This window comes from Eschrichtius robustus, chromosome 10 (assembly GCF_028021215.1).
Source record: "Eschrichtius robustus isolate mEscRob2 chromosome 10, mEscRob2.pri, whole genome shotgun sequence".
NCBI classification, from domain to species: Eukaryota; Metazoa; Chordata; class Mammalia; order Artiodactyla; family Eschrichtiidae; genus Eschrichtius; species Eschrichtius robustus.
The window spans coordinates 42,795,438-42,819,406 of record NC_090833.1 but is presented as its reverse complement, the minus strand read 5'-3'; the positions used below and the strand labels follow the sequence as shown (position 1 = coordinate 42,819,406).

Genomic DNA, 23,969 nt, shown 5'->3' with positions numbered 1-23,969 from the left:
CCTTCCAATGCAGGGGGTGCAGGTTCAATCCCTGGTCGGGGAGCTAGGGTCCCACATGCCTCGGGGCCGGGAAACCAAAACATAAAACAGAGGCAGTTCTGTAACAAACTCCGTAAAGACTTAAAAAAAATGGTCCACATCAAAAATCTTAAAAAAAAAAAAAAAAAAGAATAGAGCAAATGAGTAAATATGCTGGTATTGTTGGGAATCGGAGTTGTTACTATGGAAGAAGAGAGATAAATACGAGCTGAGGTGAGGTGGGGAAAATGTGGTATTGGATTTCAATCAGAAACTAATGATAAACAAGTCTGAATGGATTTGTATGTGCGTGTACATGTGCGTGTGTGTATACATGCTGGGTATGTGTGCATGAACACCTATGTGTGTGTGTGTGTATGTTTATGTTCTCCTGACTCTGTCCACTGAAGGGTGAGAAACATATGACAACCAAGTAGTGATGAGCTAACCTAGCATCCAGATCTTGGTTTCTGTAATTGGAACCAGGTCTCCTTAGGGAAATGGCTGTGTCCAAGCGGGAATAGGAGTAGCTTGAAGGGGTTCCTGGTGGCCAGTTTCCAACATCAAAACGAGTAATTATAATATATTGAAAGAAAAAGGAGTAAACGAGAATCTACTGAGGGGTTTTTGTGATAAAATATACATAACATTAAACTTACCAGATAAACTTTTTAAGTGTACAGTTCAGTGGCATCAAGTACATTCACCTTCTTGTCCAACCATCACCATCATCTACCCCCAGAACTTTCTCATCTTTGTAAACCAAAACTCTGTACCTATTAAACAATAACTCCTCATTTCCACCTTCCCCCGGCCTTGGCAACTACCATTCTATTTTCTGTCTCTATAAATTTGACTACCCCAGGTAACTCATATAAGGAAAATCATACAGTATTTGATTTTTTGCGTCATTTTACTCAGCCTAACATGTTCAAGGTTCACCTATATTGTAGCATGTGTCAGAATTCCATTCCTTTTTAAGGCTGCACAATATCCCATTGTCTGTATATGTCACATTTCGTTTATCCACTCATCTGTGGACGGACATGTGTGTTGCTCCCACCTTTTGGCTATTGTGAATAATGCTGCCATGAACATACAAGTATGCGAGTCCCTGTTTCCAATTCTTTTGGGTGTATACCCTGAAGCGTAATTGCTGGGTCATATGATAATTGTTTAATTTTTTGAGGCTTAATGAATCTTTAAAAAGAGGAAGAAGGAATACTTTCTCTACAGAAAATCACTAGTTAATAAGTGTAAGAAACACGGCCATTAAAAATCATCATTTTGCATTCATCCACGGAAAGGATCTTACTGGCAAGGATCACCAGAGGATACTAATGGGTGGAGAACAGGATGTCCACACAGTGGCAAGTGTCACCCTTCAGATTACTTATTAATCTCAAGGCGAGAGATGCCTTCACAATGGTGAGATCTGACAGGGGCCATGTTATCCAAATGATCAAAACTTAGCATCAACAACAGTGGGACAAACTGGCATTAAGTGGCTGTTAAAGTGCCCAATGGGGAGGACACGTCACCACATAGTATTCTTTATTTTCTAATAACAATTTTATTGAGATACAATTCACATAGCATACACATATCATTTACAACTTAAAGTGCACAAGTCAATAGTAATCTTTTAGTATATCCATAGAACTGTGCATCCATCACTACAATTTTTAGAATATTTTAACCACCCCCCAAAGAAACCATACACCCATTAGCAGTCACTCTCCATTTCCCCCAATTCCCCCACCCCTGGGCAACCACAAATCTCTCTCTCTCTCTCTCTGGATTTGCCTATTCTGGAAATTTCATATGAATGGAATTCTATAAAATGTGGCTTTTTGTGACTGGCTTCTTTCATATAGCATAATGTTTTCATGCTTATTGTAGCACGCATCAGTACTTCATTCCTTTTTATTGCCAAATAATATTCTGTTATATGGATATGCCACATTTTATTTATCCATTCATTTGTGTTGAACATTTGTGTTTTCTCTCCCTTTTTTCTCTATTAGAATAATGCTGCTATGAACATGTATTTACAGGTCTTTGTGTGAACATATGCTTTCAATTCTCTTGGGTATATACCTAAGAGAGGAATTGTTGGGTGATATGGAACTCTGTTTTAACCTTTTGAGGAGCTGCCTGACTATCTTCCAAGGTGGCTGCACCATTTTACAGCCAAAACGTTTAAATCTAATAAGAAAACAAAAATACAAATCCTGACTGTGGGACATTCTATAAGACAACTGGCCTAGACCCTTTAAACTGTCAGTGTCACTCAAGACAAAAATTAAAAGGTAGGGGGATGCTGTAATTTAAAGGAGAATAAGGATGATGGCTAAATGTAATGCTTGATTCCTTCCTGGATTAAGAAAGAGAGGCTATAAAGGACAGATTGGGGGCACATGGAGACATTTGAATATGCATTTTATATTGTATAATATTAAAGCTACAAAGTGAACTTCGCTGGGTGTGCTAATGCGATTGTGGTTATACAGGAGAATGCCCTGGCTCTGAGAAGACTCTGGCTGAAGTACTTAAGGGTGACATCTTGATGCCTGCAGCTGACTTTTACTTACATAAAGATAAAGTAAGTGTGTGTGCGTGTGTGTGTGTGTGTATACATGTGGGAAAAAACTAGAGAGAGAGAGAGAGGGAGAGGGAAAGGGAGGGAGGGAGGGAAAGAAAGAGGCAGGGAGGGAGGGAACGAAAGAGGGAAAGTATCACAAAATATTAACAACTGGCAGTGAGTATGAGTGTTCACTGTGCTATTCTTTCAACAATTTTCTAGTTGTGAAATCTTTTAAAAATTTCAGAGGAAAAGTTATTTGAAAAGCACAAGGTAAAATAATGCCCCAATCTATATAAAGCATGAACTGAAAAATAAAGAGAGAGAGTGCTTTTCAGACACCTCCTCCATTTATGATCTTCACTTCTGACAAGGTGATGTTTCAAACCTCAGAACCTCACTTGAAGCCTCATGTTTAGATCCCTGCTAGACTGACATGAAACAGAACCCTACTGAGATTCTTTCCAGTCCTTCTAACCTGCCTTGGGCACATCACTTAAACTCTTTAGACTTCGCTTCTCTAAACTATCAAGAAACAGAAAAGATCTGGGTTGAGCTAGAGGATACTTGACCATTCTTTCAAGCTCTGAAATTCTCTGACTCTATAATCATACTTCTTGAGTAGGATTCAGGATCAATCTCCCTTTGAATATATTCTCATTGGGTTGACATTTTAGGGCTTTTGCTTCACCAGAACTTTAGATGAAATGAGCACTTTATTTCAATATTAACCAAGAATGTTTAATCACATTTAAACAGATGAGCCTGAACACAGTAAGAATATCCCTCAGTCCTTATGCCAAAGCACACTGCTCTCGCATGGGTCCTGTTGCACATTTAGCTTCGGTTCCCAGTTGATGGCCTCTGGGCACCTCACCAAGGAGTGAGCCTCCACGACCCAAGACGCCCCTGGGACAGCCAGGCAGACAGAGACGGAATGTTCCCTTTGGCCTTTTCTATATCAGGCTCCTAGGATATAATTAGGAGGTAGCTCTCAGAGCAGACAGAAGTTAAGTTGAAAAGTGTCCACGGAAAGAAGAGGGAGAGAACAGAGGAGACATCTTGTCTGGAGATGCTCTAGGATTCAAACATTACATGATAAGTGATGAATCAGTCCAGCCCTTGGGGGGTAGCGGAGATGGTCTCAGAACCAGCCAAAGTCAGCAAAGGGCCAAATTGTCTCCTTATTAGTGGAGTTGACTCTCAAGCTCCAAGATCACAGGGCACTAGACATTTTATCTCAAAAAAAAAGTTTATTTCTTAGGCAGGAGAGAATAGAACTTAAAAGAATCTTCCCAAGCTGACCATAACATTTTGAAATCCCAGAATGTCCTCACTTTGCTATTCTCCAGTTCTAAGATGGGTCCTCCATGCCTCTACCATTCAGAAATTTAAAGATCCACCAGTCCAGTTCCCTCATTTTACAAACAAGAAAGCAGGTTTAAAGAGGCCAGTAACTTGGGGCTTCACTGGTGGTACAGTGGCTGAGAATCTGTCTGCCGATGCAGGGGACACGGGTTCGAGCCCTGGTCTGGGAAGACCCCACATGCCGCGGAGCAACTAAGCCCATGAGCCACAACTACGGAGCCTGCGCGTCTGGAGCCTGTGCTCCGCAACAAGAGAGGCCACGACAGTGAGAGGTCTGTGCACCGCGATGACGAGTGGCCCCCGCTTGCCACAACTGGAGAAAGCCCTCGCACAGAAACGAAGACCCAACACAGCCAAAAAATAAATAAATAAATAAATAATAATTAAAAATGAATATCTGCTTATTAAAAAAAAAAAAAAAGAAGTGGATTAAAGTTTTACTGAGCTCTGACCACCACAGCAACAGTCAGCTCTACCCACCATCAGAGCCTCCCATCAAGCCTCTTAGATAGCCTCAACCACCAGAGGGCAGACAGCAGAAGCAAGAAAAACTACAATTCTGCAGCCTGTGGAACAAAAACCACGTTCACAGAAAGATAGACAAGATGAAAAGGCAGAGGGCTATATACCAGACGAAGGAACAAGATAAAACCCCAGAAAAACAACTAAATGAAGTGGAGATAGGCAACCTGCCAGAAAAAGAATTCAGAATAATGATAGTGAAGATGACCCAGGACCTCAGAAAAAGAACGGAGGCAAAGGTCGAGAAGATGCAAGAAATGTTTAACAAAGACCTAGAAGAATTAAAGAGCAAACAAACAGAGATGAACAATACAATAAGTGAAATGAAAACTACACTAGAAGGAATCAATAGCAGAATAACTGAGGCAGAAGAACGGATAAGTGACCTGGAAGACAGAATGGTGGAATTCACAGCTGCGGAACAGACTAAAGAAAAATGAATGAAAAGAAATGAAGACAGCCTAAGAGACCTCTGGGACAACATTAAACGCAACAACATTCGCATTATAGGGGTCCCAGAAGGAGAAGAGAGAGAGAAAGGGCCAGAGAAAATATTTGAAGAGATTATAGTCGAAAACTTCCCTAACATGGGAAAGGAAATAGCCACCCAAGTCCAGGAAGCGCAGAGAGTCCCAGGCAGGATAAACCCAAGGAGAAACACGCCGAGACACATTGTAATCAAATTGGCAAAAATAAAAGACAAAGAAAAATTATTGAAAGCAGCAAGGGAAAAATGACAAAAAACATACAAGGGAACTCCCATAAGGTTAACAGCTGATTTCTCAGCAGAAACTCTACAAGCCAGGAGGGAGTGGCATGATATACTTAAAGTGATGAAAGGGAGGAACCTAAAACCAAGATTACTCTACCCAGCAAGGATCTCATTCAGATTCGATGGAGAAATCAAAAGCTTTACAGACAAGCAAAAGCTAAGAGAATTCAGCACCACCAAACCAGCTCTACAACAAATGCTAAAGGAACTTCTCTAAGTGGGAAACACAAGAGAAGAAAAGGACCTACAAAAACAAACCCAAAACAATTAAGAAAATGGTCATAGGAACATACATATCGAAAATTACCTTAAACGTGAATGGATTAAATGCTCCAACCAAGAGACCCAGGCTTGCTGAATGGATACAAAAACAAGACCCATATATATGCTGTCTACAAGAGACCCACTTCAGACCTAGGGACACATACAGACTGAAAGTGAGGGGATGGAAAAAGATATTCCATGCAAATGGAAATCAAAAGAAAGCTGGAGTAGCTATACTCATATCAGATAAAATAGACTTTAAAATAAAGAATGTTACAAGAGACAAGGAAGGACACTACATAATGATCAAGGGATCAATCCAAGAAGAAGATAAAACAATTATAAATATATATGCACCCAACATAGCAGCACCTCAATACATAAGGCAACTGCTAACAGCTATAAAAGAGGAAATCAACAGTAACACAATAATATGGGGGATTTTAACACCTCACTTACAACAATGGACAGATCATCCAAAATGCAAAGAAATAAGGAAACAGAAGCTTTAAATGACACAATAGACCAGATAGATTTAATTGATATTTATAGGACAGTCCATCCAAAAACAGCAGATTACACTTTCTTCTCAAGTGCGCACGGAACATTCTCCAGGATAGATCACATCTTGGGTCACAAATCAAGCCTCAGTAAATTTAAGAAAATTGAAATCATATCCAGCATCTTTTCTGACCACGACGCTATGAGATTAGAAATCAATTACAGGGAAAAAAACGTAAAAAACACAAACACATGGAGGCTAAACAATACGTTACTAAATAACCAAGAGATCACTGAAGAAATCAAAGAGGAAATCAAAAAATACCTAGAGACAAATTACAATGAAAACACGACGATCCAAAACCTATGGGATGCAGCAAAAGCAGTTCTAAGAGGGAAGTTTATAGCTATACAAGCCTACCTAAAGAAACAAGAAAAATCTCAAGTAAACAATCTAACCTTACACCTAAAGGAACTAGAGAAAGAAGAACAGACAAAACCCAAAGTTAGCAGAAGGAAAGAAATCATAAAGATCAGAGCGGAAATAAATGAAATAGAAACAAAGAAAACAATAGCAAAGATCAATAAAATTAAAAGCTGGTTCTTTGAGAAGATAAACAAAATTGATAAGCCATTAGCCAGACTCATCAAGAAAAAGAGGGAGAGGGCTCAAATCAATAAAATCAGAAATGAAAAAGGAGAAGTTACAACAGACACTGCAGAAATACAAAGCATCCTAAGAGACTAATACAAGCAACTCTATGCCAATAAAATGGACAACCTGGAAGAAATGGACAAATTCTTAGAACCTTCCAAGACTGAACCAGGAAGAAACAGAAAATATGAACAGACCAATCACAAGTAATGAAATTGAAACTGTGATTTAAAATCTTCCAACAAACAGAAGTCCAGGACCAGATGGCTTCACAGGTGAATTCTATCAAACATTTAGAGAAGAGCTAACACCCATCCTTCTCAAACTCTTCCAAACAATTGCAGAGGAAGGAACACTCCCAAACTCATTCTATGAGGCCACCATCACCCTGATACCAAAACCAGACAAAGATACTACAAAAAAAGAAAATTACAGACCAATGTCACTGACGAATATAGATGCAAAAATCCTCAACAAAATACTAGCAAACAGAATCCAACAACACATTAAAAGGATCATATACCATGAGCAAGTGGGATTTATCCCAGGGATGCAAGGATTCTTCAATATATGCAAATCAGTCAGTGTGATACACCATATTAACAAACGGAAGAATAAAAACCATATGATCATCTCCATAGATGCAGAAAAAGCTTTTGACAAAATTCAACACCCATTTATCATAAAAACTCTCCAGAAAGTGGGCATAGAGGGAACCTACCTCAACATAATAAAGGCCATACATGACAAACCCACGGCAAACATCGTTCTCAATGGTGAAAAACTGAAAGCACTTCCTTTAACATCAGGAACGAGACAAGGATGTCCACTCTCAACACTCTTATTCAACATAGTTTTGAAAGTCTTAGCAATGCCTCTAAGATCAGGAACGAGACAAGGATGTCCACTCTCACCACTATTATTCAACATAGTTTTGGAAGTCCTAGCCACAGCAATCAGAGAAGAAAAAGAAATAAAAGGAATACAAATTGGAAAAGAAGAAGTAAAACTGTCACTGTTTGCAGATGACATGACACTATACATAGAGAATCCTAAAAATGCCACCAGAAAACTACGAGAGCTAATCAATGAATTTGGTAAAGTTGCAGGATACAAAATTAATGCACAGAAATCTCTTGCATTCCTATACACTAATGATGAAAAATCTGAAAGAGAAATTGTGGAAACACTCCCATTTACCACTGCAACAAAAAGAATAGAATACCTAGGAATAAACCTACCTAGGGAGACAAAAGACCTGTATGCAGAAAACTATAAGACACTGATGAAAGAAATTAAAGACGATACAAACAGAAGGAGAGATATACCATGTTCTTGGATTGGAAGAATCAATATTGTGAAAATGACTATACTACCCAAAGCAATCTACAGATTCAATGGAGACACAAAAGACCCCGAAGAGCCAAAGCAGTCTTTAGGGAAAAAAACAGAGCTGGAGGAATCAGACTCCCTGACTTCAGACTATACTACAAACCTACAGTAATCAAGACAATATGGTACTGGCACAAAAACAGAAACATAGATCAATGGAACAAGATAGAAAGCCCAGAGATATACTCATGCACCTATGGTCAACTAATCTATGACAAAGGAGGCAAAGATACACAGTGGAGAAAAGATAGTCTCTTCAATAAGTGGTGCTGGGAAAACTGGGCAGCTACATGTAAAAGAATGAAATTAGAACACTCCCTAACACCATACACAAAAATAAACTCAAAATGGGTTCGAGACCTAAATGTAAGACCGGACACTATAAAACTCTTAGAGGAAAACATAGAAAGAACACTCTTTGACATAAATCACAGCAAGATCTTTTTTGATCGACCTCCTAGAGTAATGGAAATAAAAACAAAAATAAACAAATGGGACCTAATGAAACTTCAAAGCTTTTGCACAGCAAAGGAAACCATAAACAAGACAAAAAGACAACCTTTAGAATGGGAGAAAATATTTGCAAATGAATCAACGGACAAAGGATTAATCTCCAAAATATATAAACAGCTCATTCAGCTCAATATTAAAGAAACAAACAACCCAATTCAAAAATGGGCAGAAGACCTAAATAGACATTTCTCCAAAGAAGACATACAGATGGCCAAGAAGCACATGAAAAGATGCTGAACATCACTAATTATTAGAGAAATGCAAATCAAAACTACAATGAGGTATCACCTCACACCAGTTAGAATGGGCATCATCATCAGAAAATCTACAAACAACAAATGCTGGAGAGGGTGTGGAGAAAAGGGAACCCTCTTGCACTGTTGGTGGGAATGTAAATTGATAGAGTCACTATGGAGAACAATATGGAGGTTCCTTAAATAACTAAAAATACAACTACCTTATGATCCAGCAATCTCACTACTGGGCATATACCCAGAGAAAACCATAATTCAAAAAGACACCTGCACCCCAATGTTCATTGCAGCACTATTTACAATAGCCAGGTCATGGAAGCAACCTAAATGCCCATCGACGGACGAATGGATAGAGAAGTTGTGGTACATATATACAATGGAATATTAGCCATAAAAGGAACGAAATTGAGTCATTTGTTGAGACATGGATGGATCTAGAGACTGTCATACAGAGTGAAGTAAGTCAGAAAGAGAAAAACAAATATCGTATATTAACGCATGTATGTGGAACCTAGAAAAATGGTACAGATCAACCGGTTTGCAGGGCAGAAGTTGAGACACAGATGTAGAGAACAAACATATGGACACCAAGGGGGCAAAACCGCGGTGGGGCGGGGATGGTGGTGTGCTGAATTGGGCGATTGGGATTGACATGTATACACTGATGTGTATAAAACTGATGACTGATAAAAAAAAAAAAAAAGAGGCCAGTAGCTTGTCCAAGTTATCCAGCTAATTAGCCACAAAGGCACAGTTTCTTTGCTTCTTTGCTACCTAGAACAGACCTTACTCTTAGACCCCAAGAGTGGCAGTCAAAGTGTCCATAAAGTTGCACAGAATACAGAAGATGCACGTTCTCTGTATGGGTCCCATGAGCCAGCTCACTGAAGGTGCTGGGAATCAGGGACCGCTCTTCACTGAGACAGAGAACTTGGAGGTGCAGCAAGTGTGTGTGCCTTTTGGGGGAGATGTTCACAGCCCTCTTCTTTCTGCTCCTGTGATTTTTCCAACTGAATTAAACCGAGCTCATGAGCAGATCTGGAAGTCTGAATAGACTGGAGTAAAGCGAGTTAAAACACATAACTGCACTTGAGATATAATCCAGGGAGAATATCAAAGCCAAAATGAGCCCCATTTACGCCGCTATCAGAATATATTCTTCAGATTTTATTTGATCTTTCCTGACTCTCTGGCACTGGTTTGAAGGTCACTGTTATGTTTTGATTGTTTCAATTTGCAAAATAAATTTGAAATCATCTCTGGCTTGTTTAGTTCTCTCATCTAGGGAAATAAAATTTAAAAATATATTCTCCAGGCAACCATTTCAAATCCACTTAACAGAAAGCTCTCCAATCCTTAAACTTCATCCAACAGATGTACTAACATCCTGATATTTCTGGGTTTTTTTAATTGCCTGACCCCTTTGTATAAATACAGATAGAGATAAGACTGACAGTTGTGTAAGCTGGTTGGATTCCAGCCAGGGAACAAGGAATTAATGAGAGTGGCCAGGAACAGAGATTTCGAGACAGAGAACTCTCCTTTCACATCCTTTACTGCTTTCATAATTAACTGTAAGTGAGGACCTAGGACCTCCCAGTGCACATGGCCTTATATGAACATAGAGAAGCTCGAAGCATAGAGGTTAACAGCCTGGGAAGGTGCCTGGGTTCAGCTTCCAGCTCTGACACACAACACCTGCGTGATCTTGGGGACATCATTTAACCTCCATAAACCTCAGTTTCCAAATCTCTGAAGTGGGGGCAACGGACAGCCCCTACACTGAAGAATTGCTTAAGATAAAAGGGTATATCTTCAATAAAACCTGGCACAGATTCACACTCATGTTAGTGTCCAGAAGTATATATAGTCCCCGCCCTTAGGGAGCTAACTAAGCACGGAAGAGAGGGCCTGTGACACATGCTATGACACTGGTGACACACCCGCCACTCTCCACGTGGAGGTATATCAGCAGAGTAACACTCCCGGCCTCTGCCCCTTCCTCTCTTCTATGCTGTTAGAGGCCTGCCCCTGTGGGTGAGGCCTGGGGTCTCCCAGAGCTAATGATGACCTTATGGGTCAGTCTATCACATTCTGGATTCAGTATTAGAAAGGTGACCTGCCTTAGTTATGGGCCACCTTCTCTATCCTTAGCTTTCGAAATAACAAACATGATACCTTGGTCATCATACGCCTATTTCTTTGTCTTATTTCTCAATTACTTTAGAACTTGGTTGTTGAAGAGGGTTATTTACTGAGTTTCTCTTCTAGCTCATCAACAAGCCATTCTTCCTACAGCACCATTTTTTTTTTTTTTTTTTTTTTTTAGCCCTGTGGGATTCCAAAACAGCTGCCTGGTGATTCAGCTTGAAAAGAGTCATTACCATTGACCCAGCTCTCACAGCCGGAGTACGTTTGCAGTTCACCAAACACATCCCAAGGGCTGAACGTGCCCAGTCCCAAGCTTCTTGCAATGAATTTTGAGCCCCATGACTCTGCAAGGCTTCTTGATCATCCTGCAACTCAGAAGCATTATTTCCAATTGCCCAATATTTCTCAGAAAAAGAAAAACATGGTCATGTAGACTCTCTGTTCTTTCTGCCCATTGTCACAATCCCAAAGGTAAGGAGTGCAAAAATATATCATGTAAGAACAGCTCAGATCCTCTGAGATTGTGGATTTCACCCCCTGGACAAAGCTCACAGGCAGCTATGGATTCATGATATCTTCACACAGGGCTTTAATGTCACTTCACTAACAATTATTGAGCCCAGAGGGATGTAGAGATCCCCGGACACGATTCCCAATCTCAAAGAACTCCTAGATTAAAGCGGAAGAGGTGCATAAATAATTTTAATGCAAGGTGTTATGGGTACACTGGAAAGAGTGCCTCACTCACCGCAGGGAGGATGGAAGGAGGAGGGCGTTAAAGAAACTACGGTACTGGATACCTTATTCAAGATGAATAAACCAAGTTAGCTATCTATGAGTGCAGAGGAAACGGCTGTCGGGATGAAAAGCATGAGCCAACAAAGGGGCATGGGCTGCACTGGAAAACCCGGTCCACCAGGGAGAGCAGATGAGGCTGGAGGGTTTGTCAGAGACAAGGTCGGGAGAGGCCAGAATGTGGCCCTAAGCTCACCTGTGAGGGCTCCCAAAAACTCAGATTCCTTTGCCCCAGAAATTGGTTCTTCAGTGAATAGTCTTTTGGCAAACTGGCCTGCATGCATCTCAGTGCTGGAGCTACAAAGGTGTGCGAAAGCAGACATGTCCTTGACCTTTCTGGAGCTTCCATTCTAGTGGAGGCCAAGGAAGACTTGGCTAGACAAAGAGAGGAAGGGAGGGCAGAGAAGAGCATGTGCAAGGTCCTGGGCTTGAAGGAGCATCAGGATTACTGGGGCCAAGACAGAGCAGGTGACTGTGTTTGGAGCTGAAGGAGCGAACAGAAGAGCGGCCGAGACGCTGATGCCACAGCCAGCATGCTTGTGAAAAAAAAAGAAGAGGAAAAGCCTGTCTGGTCTGTATTATTGGATGGGTATGTTTTGTTTTTAATGCCAAAACTATGATGGAACAACTTGAGATTTCTGATACTGTCCACCTGGAATTCAAAAGGCAGATTTTTTTTGTTTTTTTTTTTTTTTTGGTACCACCTTGGTCTGAGAGCCTTTGAGGAGCTCAGAGGGAGCTGAGAGAGACAGCCCTGCCACGGCCTCCACCGCAGGAGAGAGAACCACTCAGAGAGGCACGTGGCATGCGCCCTGGGAGGGTTGCGGAGAGTCACCGTGAGGACATGGGGGCCACCGGGAGACCTTCACTCAGGGGATCCTGCTTCAAGGGAAAGCCAGGCAACATTAGATTCTTAAAGCCCTAGGATTCCAGACTGGTTGTCCATTTTAATTCCTCTTGGGTCCAGCTTTTCATCTAGAGAACACTTTTAGCTTGTACCATTCACTTTATCCATAAAACAAACACACATCAAGTGCCTACTATTGCTATGGGTTGAGTTTTCATCTCCAAGTTTCCTAGGTGGCAATGACTGTTAGGCATTATCAGCCATTCACATTAACCACTAGTGGCAGAAATACCACCCATCTGGAAGCAGGGATGCAGAACTATCATAAGCAGATTTTCATATCCAAATCAAGTGGAGGGAGGGGTGATTTATCACCTTTACTGACAGTGAGAAGGGTCATCTCTGGCCAAGTAGAAAAAAATAAAACTGAACGACTCTAACTACAATGGTGATAACTTGTCCCTGCTAGATAAGAAGGTGGAGAGCATGGTTTCCCGTGAAACAAAGTCCAGTGCCTGCGTTAGACTCAGATGTAGACAGCCAGAGCCACCAACTGCCTGGGCCAGCCTGGACATTTCTCTTTGAGGGAGGGAGTGAAGAAATCACCAGAAATCGCATCATTTTTACCAACTACAAATTGGCACTTGCCACCTATCTCTACAAGGATTAAATCGTGAGCTGCTACCGCTGCTGACCTTCAACACCCCTGAAAGGAGTTCAGGGCAGAGATCAGGAATGAGGCACTTTGTGTTCTGGGAAAAACTGGCAGAACAGGTCTTCAGATAGTTAAATATTTTCAGCAGATTTTATGAGCCCAATTCTTGCATCTCCTCATATCTAGAAAAGCACTATAATCCTTCATGATGACGTCTGTTCCTTGTGACTAGCAGCAGCCTTCTGCAAAAAGTGTGTGCTTGATTGCATGTATACCTCCCTTCACCAAAATCACATATATACTGACCTTCCCCCCTGCCTCTCTGAAGCAGCTTCTCAGAGCTATCTGAAATGCTGTCTTCTAGGCTATAGTCCTCAATTTGCCCCCAAATACAATTTAACTCACAGCTCTCATGTTGTGCATTTTTTTTTCAGTTGACAATTTAAGGAAGATTCTTCTCCAATCCTTTAACCTTGTCATTTAAAAAAATTTAAGGAAATCAAGCAACTTGAAAGACACTGCATGAATTCTGCCTCATCTTTCTGTCCTTCTGACCCGAGATTTCTGTGAGGGATGTTCTTGTCCACAGATGCTTGTCCTCACGGTGAAATGTGAGAGTAGATGCAGGAGATGCAGATGCCAGCATCTGCAGGAAGGAGGACCACTCATTCATTCATTCATTCATTCGATTCATTCTTTTGAAACCTAAAAATTGGTATTATCCTTAGGAAGGGGGCAAGGACACATCTGCAAACCCTATATATTCTGGAGCATGGATTACTCACTGTGAGTCTGATATATGTGTCTTTCTGTTTCTTATTCTGGTACTTTCTACTGTGTCCGAAAAGAACTCCTGGATTATATGAAATAAAATAGCCTATGTTGACATACTATATGTAACACTGTACTGGGTGTAGTGTCTTATTAATGAAGAAGTTGATAAGACAAAGTGACAAAAAATAAAATTTTGCTGAAAAAAGAAACCTGTTTAGGACACAGCAAAATATAATTTTTTGCTTCTGAAGGTAGGTTACTCACATGTTTAAATTTTGTAATATCACAGGGAGCCAACACAGCCCTCACTTAAGGAAGGAAATACAAAGACTGAGAGCGTTGGTGATCGGCCCAAGGCTGTTGAGGATGTAAATGACAGGCAGGACAGGAATTCAAATTTATGTCAGCCATTGTCTCATTCTACTACACCAAGAACTAACTTGAACTTGGAAAGACTTCCTTGTAATTACTAACATTGTTAGGGCTCTACATATGGACTGATGCAAATCATGATGATCATGCATGATAATAATGATACATGCATGATAATAATGATAAATGATGATTAAACCCCAAAGTGAAGCCTCCACACAGTTCAATAGGAAAGACATTCCATGTCAATACAAAGCAAAGATACAACAGGAGGGGGAAGAGTTTAGGGTCTTGGGGAGAATTGGTGGCCACTGGTCAATCATGATGGCCTCCCACAAATGCCATCATTCAACCACTGGAGCTCTCAGTGTAAATGAAAGGGAGAGAACTTTGAGGCACCTAAAATACAAAGTTATTCCTATCATCCTCAACCTTTTTGCAACTAGCTCCACCTTAACTATTGAAATGATTAAAAGACTAGATTAGTTGTGACTTTAAAAAAAAGAGAATCTAGAAAAATTAGTCAACTTTCTATTCTTTATGCACTCACACACAAAAGCAAACAATTTTCTAACCAGATTTCATAAATGGCCAACTTAAATGTGCCCATATCTTTACTTCTAGTTACAGATAAAAAAATGCCAAAATATTTAAAATTTAATTTAGGGAAGATACAAAGCAATAGTAACAATGTGAAAGCTATTTTATGTCACTTTAGATCATATTTAATTAAATCTGACAGAGTTTTAAGTGTCAGAAATCAAGGTGACTAGAAGCCCAGAAATAAACCCACACACCTATGGTCAATTAATCTACAACAAAGGAGGCAAGAACATGCAATGGAGAAAAGACAGTCTCTTCAATAAGTGGTGCTGGGAAAACTGGACAGCTACATGCAAAAAAAAAAAAATGAAATTAGAACACTCTCTAACACCAACACAAAAATAAACTCAAAATGGATTAAAGACCTAAATGTAAGGCCGGACACTATAAAACTCTTGGAGGAAAACATAAGCAGAACACTCTTTGACATAAATCGCAGCAGTATCTTTTTTGGATCCACTTCCTAGAGTAATGAAAATAAAAACAAAAATAAACAAATGGGACCTAATTAAAATTAAGAGCTTTTGCACAGCAAAGGACACCATAAACAAACTGAAAAGCTAATGCACAGAATGGAAGAAAATATTCGCAAACTATGTGACCAACAAGGGATTTATCTCCAAAATATACAAACAGCTCATGCAGCTCAACAGCAAAAAAAACAAACAAACAAAAAAAACAATCAAAATTGGACAGAAGACCTTAATAGACATTTCTCCAAAGAAGACATACAGATGGCCAAAAAGCACATGAAAAGATGCTCAACATCACTAATTATTAGAGAAATGAAAATCAAAACTACAATGAGGTATCACCTCACATGGGTCAGAATGGCCATCATCAAACAGTCTACAAACAATAAATGCTGGAGAGGGTGTGGAGAAAAGGGAACCCTCCTATGCTGTTGGTGGGAATGTAATTTGGTGCAGTCACTATAGAGAACAGTATGAAGGTTCACCCGGAGAAAGCCATAATTTGAAAAGATATGTGCACCCCAATGTTCATTGCAGTACAACAGCCAGGACACGGAAGCAACCTAAATGTCCATCAACAGAGGAATGGATAAAGATGTGGTACATAGATACAATGGAATATTACTTAGCCCTAAAAAAGAACAAAATAATGCCATTTGCAGCAACATGGATGGACCTAGAGATGGTCATACTGAGTAAAGTAAGTCAGACAGAGAAAGACAAATAACATGGTATCGCTTATATGTGGAATCTAAAAAAGGGTACAAATGAACTTATTTACAAAACTGAAACAGACTCATAGACTTAGAAAACAAACTTACGGTAACCAAAGATGAAAGGTGTGGGGGAGGGATAAATTAGGAGGCTGGGATGAACACAGACACACTACTATATATAAAGTAAATAATCAACAAGGACCTACTGTATAGCACAGGGGACTCTACTCAATACTCTATAATAACCTATATGGGAAAAGAAAATAGGTATATGTATCTATTTCATATAGATATATGAAAAAGAATAGATATATGTATATGTATAACTGAATAACTTTACTGTATACCTGAAACCAACACAACATCGTAAATCCTCCAAATATAAAATAAAAATTAAAAGGAAAAAGAAATCACGGTGAAGTACACAAGATGCAATGTCTCAAAGCTCCCTGGAAACATCTGAGCTTCCAAAAAGAAGAGTCAATGAAAATTTAAAAAGCCAACTGTTCTGGCTTCTAATGTATATGGTTTTAACTCTGAAGGCGGGTTGACTGGTGAATACGCCCACTCACTCGCACATACACACCCACACATGCACACAGACACACAAACACAAACCTTTTAACTATTTGTTTCTGTTGGATTAGTTACTGTATCCCATTTGAGCTCCCACCTGAATAAAAAAAAAAAGTTCTTAATAGGGGATGCTTTCTAGAATGCTTTGCTAGGATAATACTGCAGAGTTTATTAACCAGTTAATAAGAAAATCTACCTCACAATTCAATAAAACCAGGTGAACTGATGATTCTCTTGGCAGGACTCCAAAACAAACCGGGGATTAATTTACCTCTTGGCACATGTTTATGGCATTCATTCATCAGTGAAGAAACTGGGTGATAAGAAAAGGCAGGGCTGAGAAGAGAGTAGCATTAACACACCTGTTACCTCTCTACCATCAGAAAATGAGAGTGCAGCTCTGCCATGAAAAGGAAGCAAATTGTGAAGGACTTCAGATCTAACAAGAATTTTCATGGATAAACAACAGTGTCCTACTGTATAGCACAGGGAACTGTATTCAGTATCCTGTGATAAACCATAATGGAAAAGAATATGAAAAAGTGTATATATATTGGGTGGGCCAAAAAGTTCGTTCGGTTTTAAGTAGACATTTTTCATTTTGACGAAGAACTTTATTGAACAACGTATTCACTAACCGAATGAACTTTTTGGCCCACCCAATATATATATATATATATATATATATATATATATATATAACTGAGTCACTTTGCTGTACAGCAGAAATTAAATACAATGTTGCAAATCAACTGTATTTCAAAAAGACTTTTTTAAAAAAGAATTTTGCTAGCATCACCGACCATGATTCTAGCTTTTGTTAAAGAGTTTTGAATTGTGAGGATATTTCACGTGTTCCCCTTTGTATTTTAAGATAGCAACAAAGTTGCATGCAACTTAAGACTCAAGGAAAATACTTCACATGTTAGATGGATGGTAGGTTCATACCTAGTCGTGAGGTAAGGGAAGAAATTAACATTCCAATGGTCAAATCAATCTCATCACTGGCCCCAAACCTTCCTCATCTCCCAACGCGTAGTGGGTGATCAGATTTACTTGTGACGGTGATTAAGCAGAAAACCAGTTCTTTCTCATTTTTATCCTATTCTTTCCCATTTTCCAAACCCATTTTCCAAACTCTTACATTTCAAGCGCTGATTGAGCAACTGTTACTCTGAAGTCAACATTGATTAATCAGAGAACTATTAGCATAAATGGAAAAACTCCAGCCTAGGATTTTGATGGAGAATTTGTTGTTGTTATGACACTGGCTAGGACTCCAAGTTCTTAGTAAGGAGAAAAATGCACCACACGATTTTTAATATCCAATAGGACATGGGAAGAAAGAGCCTGAGTTTACCATGTGCCAGAGAACCAGTGACCCTGGGCTACAGCCAAAGGCTGAACATTGGCCTCCCTGTTCCCAGAGGCTCATGCAGAATATGACTTTTCAGATTGGATGAGGAAGTAGGACTGAAAAGTATATTTAAACAGATGTTTTTAAAATTAGAAAATAAGGGGGTCTTAACATATGTCAAACCCTGAGAAGCTCTTCTGTAAGGAGCCACATAAATTGACCATTTTCACTTAACTGTGCCTGATCTCCTCACATGCACCCTTAACAGACCCTTCTAGAACTTCAGCCTCTTACTTTCTGAAAATGAAAAGTTAAGCTGGAAGAGTTAAATATACACAGATACGAGACATGATCAAAGCTCTTTTTGGTGTTAGAAAATGTCTTCTCCTGCAATCCTAACCTGCAAATACCTGACTTTATTGCTTAAATGTGAAGTTGGATATTTGATGTTTACGTTTTATACCTAGTGAATTACCATCTCAATAAATAAAAATATCTATTAATGATGAGTGAAAATATGTAACTACTTAATTTCCTAATAATGTCTCTATTCACAAAATGAAATTGTAAGGTATGTTTATTACAAACAATATCTATACCTTGGGCATGTTATCAATATAACCTGCATCCCTGATTCTTTACTGATCAAAAAGAAACGATAACTTCAGTGTAGCAACAGCGGGAAAAGGAGGGTGAGAAGGCCCAGTAATGTGAACTCCAGAGAATGAAATGCAGCTCCTTCTTCCCCCCTGACCCCCACCCCATCCCTGGAAGTTCTCGCCATGATGCTGTGCTAGGCTCCTGCAAGACTCGAAGGAAAAGACACAGAATCTGCCCTGAATTCAAAAATGTCACCTGGAGATGCCGTCACGGCTACCATCACCTCATCTCACTAAGGCCTCCCCGCCCCCGGGTACTGCTGAACTAAACAAACATCCTCAATGCTGGCCCCTCAATTTACCTTTGGATAAAGATTGATTAGGTCATCCCATGCAAGAGATCACCAGAAGTCTCCCTCTCCTCTATGGAAAGGCTGATCAGAAAGTAGAATCTGAACTGAACGCCTCCAGATAATCTTAAGATACACATAGCAGTGGCTCTCAAACTTGGCTGCCTAATCAGAATCACCTGGGAGGCTTCTAAAAGTCAATCCAAAAGCTCGGGCTGCGTGCCAAGAATACTTAGCCCCGACTCTCCAGGGCTGGTACCCTGGGCGGCAGCAGAAAAGCCTCCCAAGAGCTCCCAATGTGCAGCTGGGACTGAGGACCATTGTTTTGCATGTTCCTGATGTATCCAGCAGTCAGGAGAGGGCGGATCCCGATCCAAGGGGCTGAAACTCAAGACACTACAGGGAACTGATGACACAGACATCTGTGTACCTAAATGAAGGACCTGAAAAACTTGAAACAAAATCAGCAGAGACCTTGTGAGTCAATTAAACCTCCCAAATTCAGCCATTCAAGAGCTGTAGGTGGCTACAGGGCCCAAGCCCACTGCCTCAAGAGGGACTTGGAATTCAGTAAAAGCTTCTCGCAGAAGAGAAAGATGCTTCTTGAAGGAAATTTCAGACCTCACACTTCTAGAAACACCGAATTCCAAATTAAGTACTTGAGGGGAATGGCAGGCAAAATACTCTTCTTACTGTTCAATTATTAACTCTCCTTTTTTAAGATGTTGTCTTTGTTCTTACGATGAGCCCTTGCAATTAAATGTGTGTACGTTACATGCAAATACGATGTGACCCCAGTGTGGTGAAGAGCTCCTATAAGAAGGAGGGCAAGTAAGAAGCTGGGGTCAGCTACCGAAAGAACCTGTAGACCTTGTACTTTTTTTCTAGAGATCACTGAATACAGAACCAAACATTTTTGAAAAGTTAGGCAGGGCTGTCCTTTGCCCTTGGGAAATTCTGTACGTAAATCATCCAAGCCTATTCTGCAGAACCTTTAAGGGGATAAGATTTCCTTTACCACACTACAGACCTAGAGAGAGAATTTCTCAAGTTGGAGACACTACAAACAGTAAAATATATGAAGATTTCCATGAAATCATCACCAGGAAACATAAGATATAAGCTTAATTCAAATTTAGTAGTCCTGACACCGAGCAAATGCCTCTGTAGTATTTATTCAAGAAGTCATAAATTCTAATATGTGCTCACGACATTCTTGAGAGACACAAAAATTAAGGCTTATCAACAGAGTGAGTGAATACATATGAATAATTTCTTTAAAAAAAGTAGGCAATGTATAAGAAAATAATCTTCAAGGCTAAATCTTAATTGAAAAAACATGTTGGTTAAAACATGGTTAAAAACTGAACGCTACTAAATTTCTGATAAATTTCCTTTCAAAAATAGCCTGTCAAGTAATAGGCAAAGATTTTCAACAACCTGGCTGACCAATAATCTTGCTAACATTTAAAATAAAACCCTCTAAAATCACTCTTAATTCCCTTCTACAGACTTTTAAGAAAGTGTCTAGCTCTGAAAAAAATCAAATAATGGAATAAGCAGCGAGGGAAGGACTGAAAAGAAAAGCTAATTAGGTTTGTTCATCCTTGACTTAACTAGTCAATTGTTTTAAATGAAGCAATACTTTGTAAAGAAGACATGGGCTTCGCTGGTGGTGCAGTGGTTAAGAATCCGCCTGCCAATGCAGGGGACACGGGTTTGAGCCCTGGTCCAGGAAGATCCCACATGCTGTGGAGAAACTAAGCCCATGCACCACAACTACTGAGCCTGCCCTCTAGAGCCCACGAGCCACAACTACTGAGCCCATGTGCCACAACTACTGAAGCCCGCGCGCCTAGAGCCCATGCTCCACAACGAGAAGCCACCGCAACGAGAAGCCCGCGCACCGCAACGAAGAGTAGCTCCTGCTCGCCGCAACTAGAGAAAGCCCATGCGCAGCAATGAAGACCCAATGCAGCCAAAAATAAATAAATAAAATAAGTAAATTTTTTTTAAAAGGAAGACATAGATCATGCTTCTTAAGTAATTACTTAAACTCCTACAGCACTAATCATTTTATCATTTTATGACCTAAGAAGGGTACTTTGTTATAGTTTCACATTTGGAATCAGGACTAGCCCACAGAGAAAATTATTCAGAAAATAATAAAGAAGAAATCGATCAAAATGACCTAAACAATCAACAGAAGAAACAATGAGTTCATTTTTGGCTTTTGAACTTGCCCCAATAATAACCTTCTATTTTCCAGTGCCATTTAATTTGTAAAGCACTTCCTTTTGCTCATGTTAGCTTATGAAGTAGACAGAGCATGTGCTGTCTGCATTTAACAGACAAGAAAATTCAAGACCAGAGAGGTTACACGGCTTCCCCTAGGACTGAGTCAGCAAACTCCAGACCATGGACTAAATCCACTCTTGGCCTTTTTTTGTTTGGCCCGTGAGTTAAGAATAATTTTCACATTTTGCAAACAGAGTTTATAAGCAAGCCTCACTCATTCGTTTAGGCATTACCCATGCCTGGTTTTGTACAACAGCAGAGCTGAGTAATTGCAACAGAGACTGTATGGCCCTCAAAGCCGAAAATATTTCCTCTCTGGCCCTTTATAGAAAAAGTTTGCTGACTCCCGCCTGAGACCCACAGGTGAGCCATGAGCAGAGCCCAGGCTTGGGGGAACCAATCCAGTGATCTTTCTACTCAACCTTTTGCCTCTCCTTAAGCCATGTCACTATGTGGTTCATCCCTGGCATATGTTTGAGGGATAAGAGGAAGTTTATAAAGCATGAATGCAGGTACTTGAAGTAGAAAGAAGGAATTGAGAATGGAGCCAGAGACAGCAAATGAGGAGACAGAGGTACTACTGACTCATTTCCTAGTTTCACAGGTGTGTGAAAGGAGAGGAATTCTGCTCCTGGATGGACCATATCCAGAGTCTCACCCATACCTGATTTAGAGTATTTAAATGATGAGATTGGGGACCGTTTGAGTTGATATTTAGATCAGATTTGAGACTTGGAGTTGATGCTGTTTTTAGGGTTAAATCTTTGGGGGATATTAGAATGGGGTGAATGTATTTTGCTTATAGGCTGGACATTCTTTGGGGGGTTGGGGCAGAGGGCAGACTGTACTGGGTTGAATAGTGTTGCCTTGAAATTCATGAAAACCCCAAATCTCAGAAAGTAACTTTATTGGGAAATAGGGTCTTTGTAGACATAATCAAGCTATGATGAGGTCATACTGGATTAGGATGGGCTCTAACCCAATGACTGCTGTCCTCATGGGAAGAGGGAGGTTTGGACACAGAGAGGAGAACACCATGTGAGCACAGAGATACAGAGGGGAGAGCTCTGTGGGAAGACACAGTCAGGGACTGGATGGAAGCATCTACAAGCCAAAGGACACCAAGGATTGCCAGCAACCATCAGAAACCAGGAGAGCAGCATGGAACAGAGCCTCTCTCAGAGCCTCCGGGTGGAACCAAGCCCCTGATTTCACACTTCCAGGCTTCAGAAATGTGAAGGAAGAAATCTCTGTTTTAAGCCACCAGTTTGAAGTGCTTTGTTATGGCAGCTGGAGGAAACTAATGCAGATTAGTGGGCAAGGGGACATGGCCTTATGAGAAAGAATTCGGATCAAGAGACCACAAGAAAGTGGAGCAATGTCAAATCCCATAAAACCTTTTTGTTTGAAATATAAACTCAGAGTTCCTCTAGAAGACCTCGAGGGAAAACCAAACAAAAACCCAGGGCCCTTGATTACTAAATCTGATCAGGTTTTTACAAACACATGTTGCCAAGATAAGCAGAACTGACTTATATTTGAGCCTTTTCTTCCCAATAGGCCTGTTTATGAATCCATCCCTAAATTCCAAGCTTTCCCCAGTCACCCCACTATGACTGGGGAAAAAAATGCCTTTTACAAAGGAGGAAAGTAGATTAAAATTACCGCAAGGACGTTCCTGACATACCTCTTCTCTGAAATAATCCTAAATTTCCACAGATGACCTAATTTTTAAAATACTTTGTAAAGGGTGATTATTTTTTTAATTGCATGCATTAAAAAAGATATAAAGTATATACTCAAAACCAATGTGTAAAGGAATCAGAGTCACTTGTAGAATCACCCAGTGGCTCAGGACACCTCTCATATTACTTGGCATCAGATATACTAAAGACTAATTCCCACCACTAACACCCTCCCCCCTCCCGCCTGTCACACATGCACACACACATTTTTCAGCATAACACTGTTGAAGCTGTAGGCAAGCTATATTCCTTCATTTCCTCAAGACTGCAAGGAAATGGTGGTAAAGACACAAGGTTGCAGTCACACTGTAAAGGTACATCTAAAATTTGGTGCACGTTGAGTTTTCCTATGTAATCCAGTCACTGAGTAATAAAAAAAAAAATTAGATTGATTGCTCTGAAACTCTTTGTATAATGTACATGAACACAGATGCCACAAGTTCATGATAAAGTTGTCCCTGAGGTCCATACTTAAACCACTATTCTGGCATTTGAGCAGCTAAATTCTTTTTAATTGATCCACAAGAGAACAAGACAGAACTTTTCTCTTTATCATCATGTCATGTTGTAACTTGGTATCAATTATTTTAAAGCAACTCTATCATTTAGATTCTTAATGAACTTATACATAGTATTTTCCTATGGATTTACATTCCAATACACCATAGAAAATATTATTTGTCTCCTCCTCCCACCCTCCTGCCTCATTATTTTCCTATAGTCTTAAACAGATATGTATTTTAAATAACCCATGGTGACAGGAAAGCAAATGGCAACTTCATACCATTACTTTATGAGAGTCCTCTGCTAGTTGA

The 23,969-nt window shown here is 40.0% G+C and overlaps 1 protein-coding gene across 1 annotated transcript in view; it reads right to left on the bottom strand.

Moving 5' to 3' along the window:
* The window catches only part of GNA14 (G protein subunit alpha 14), a 193,251-nt gene that overhangs the window by 67,772 nt on the left and 101,510 nt on the right, over positions 1–23,969 (bottom strand). The window lies entirely within an intron of this gene.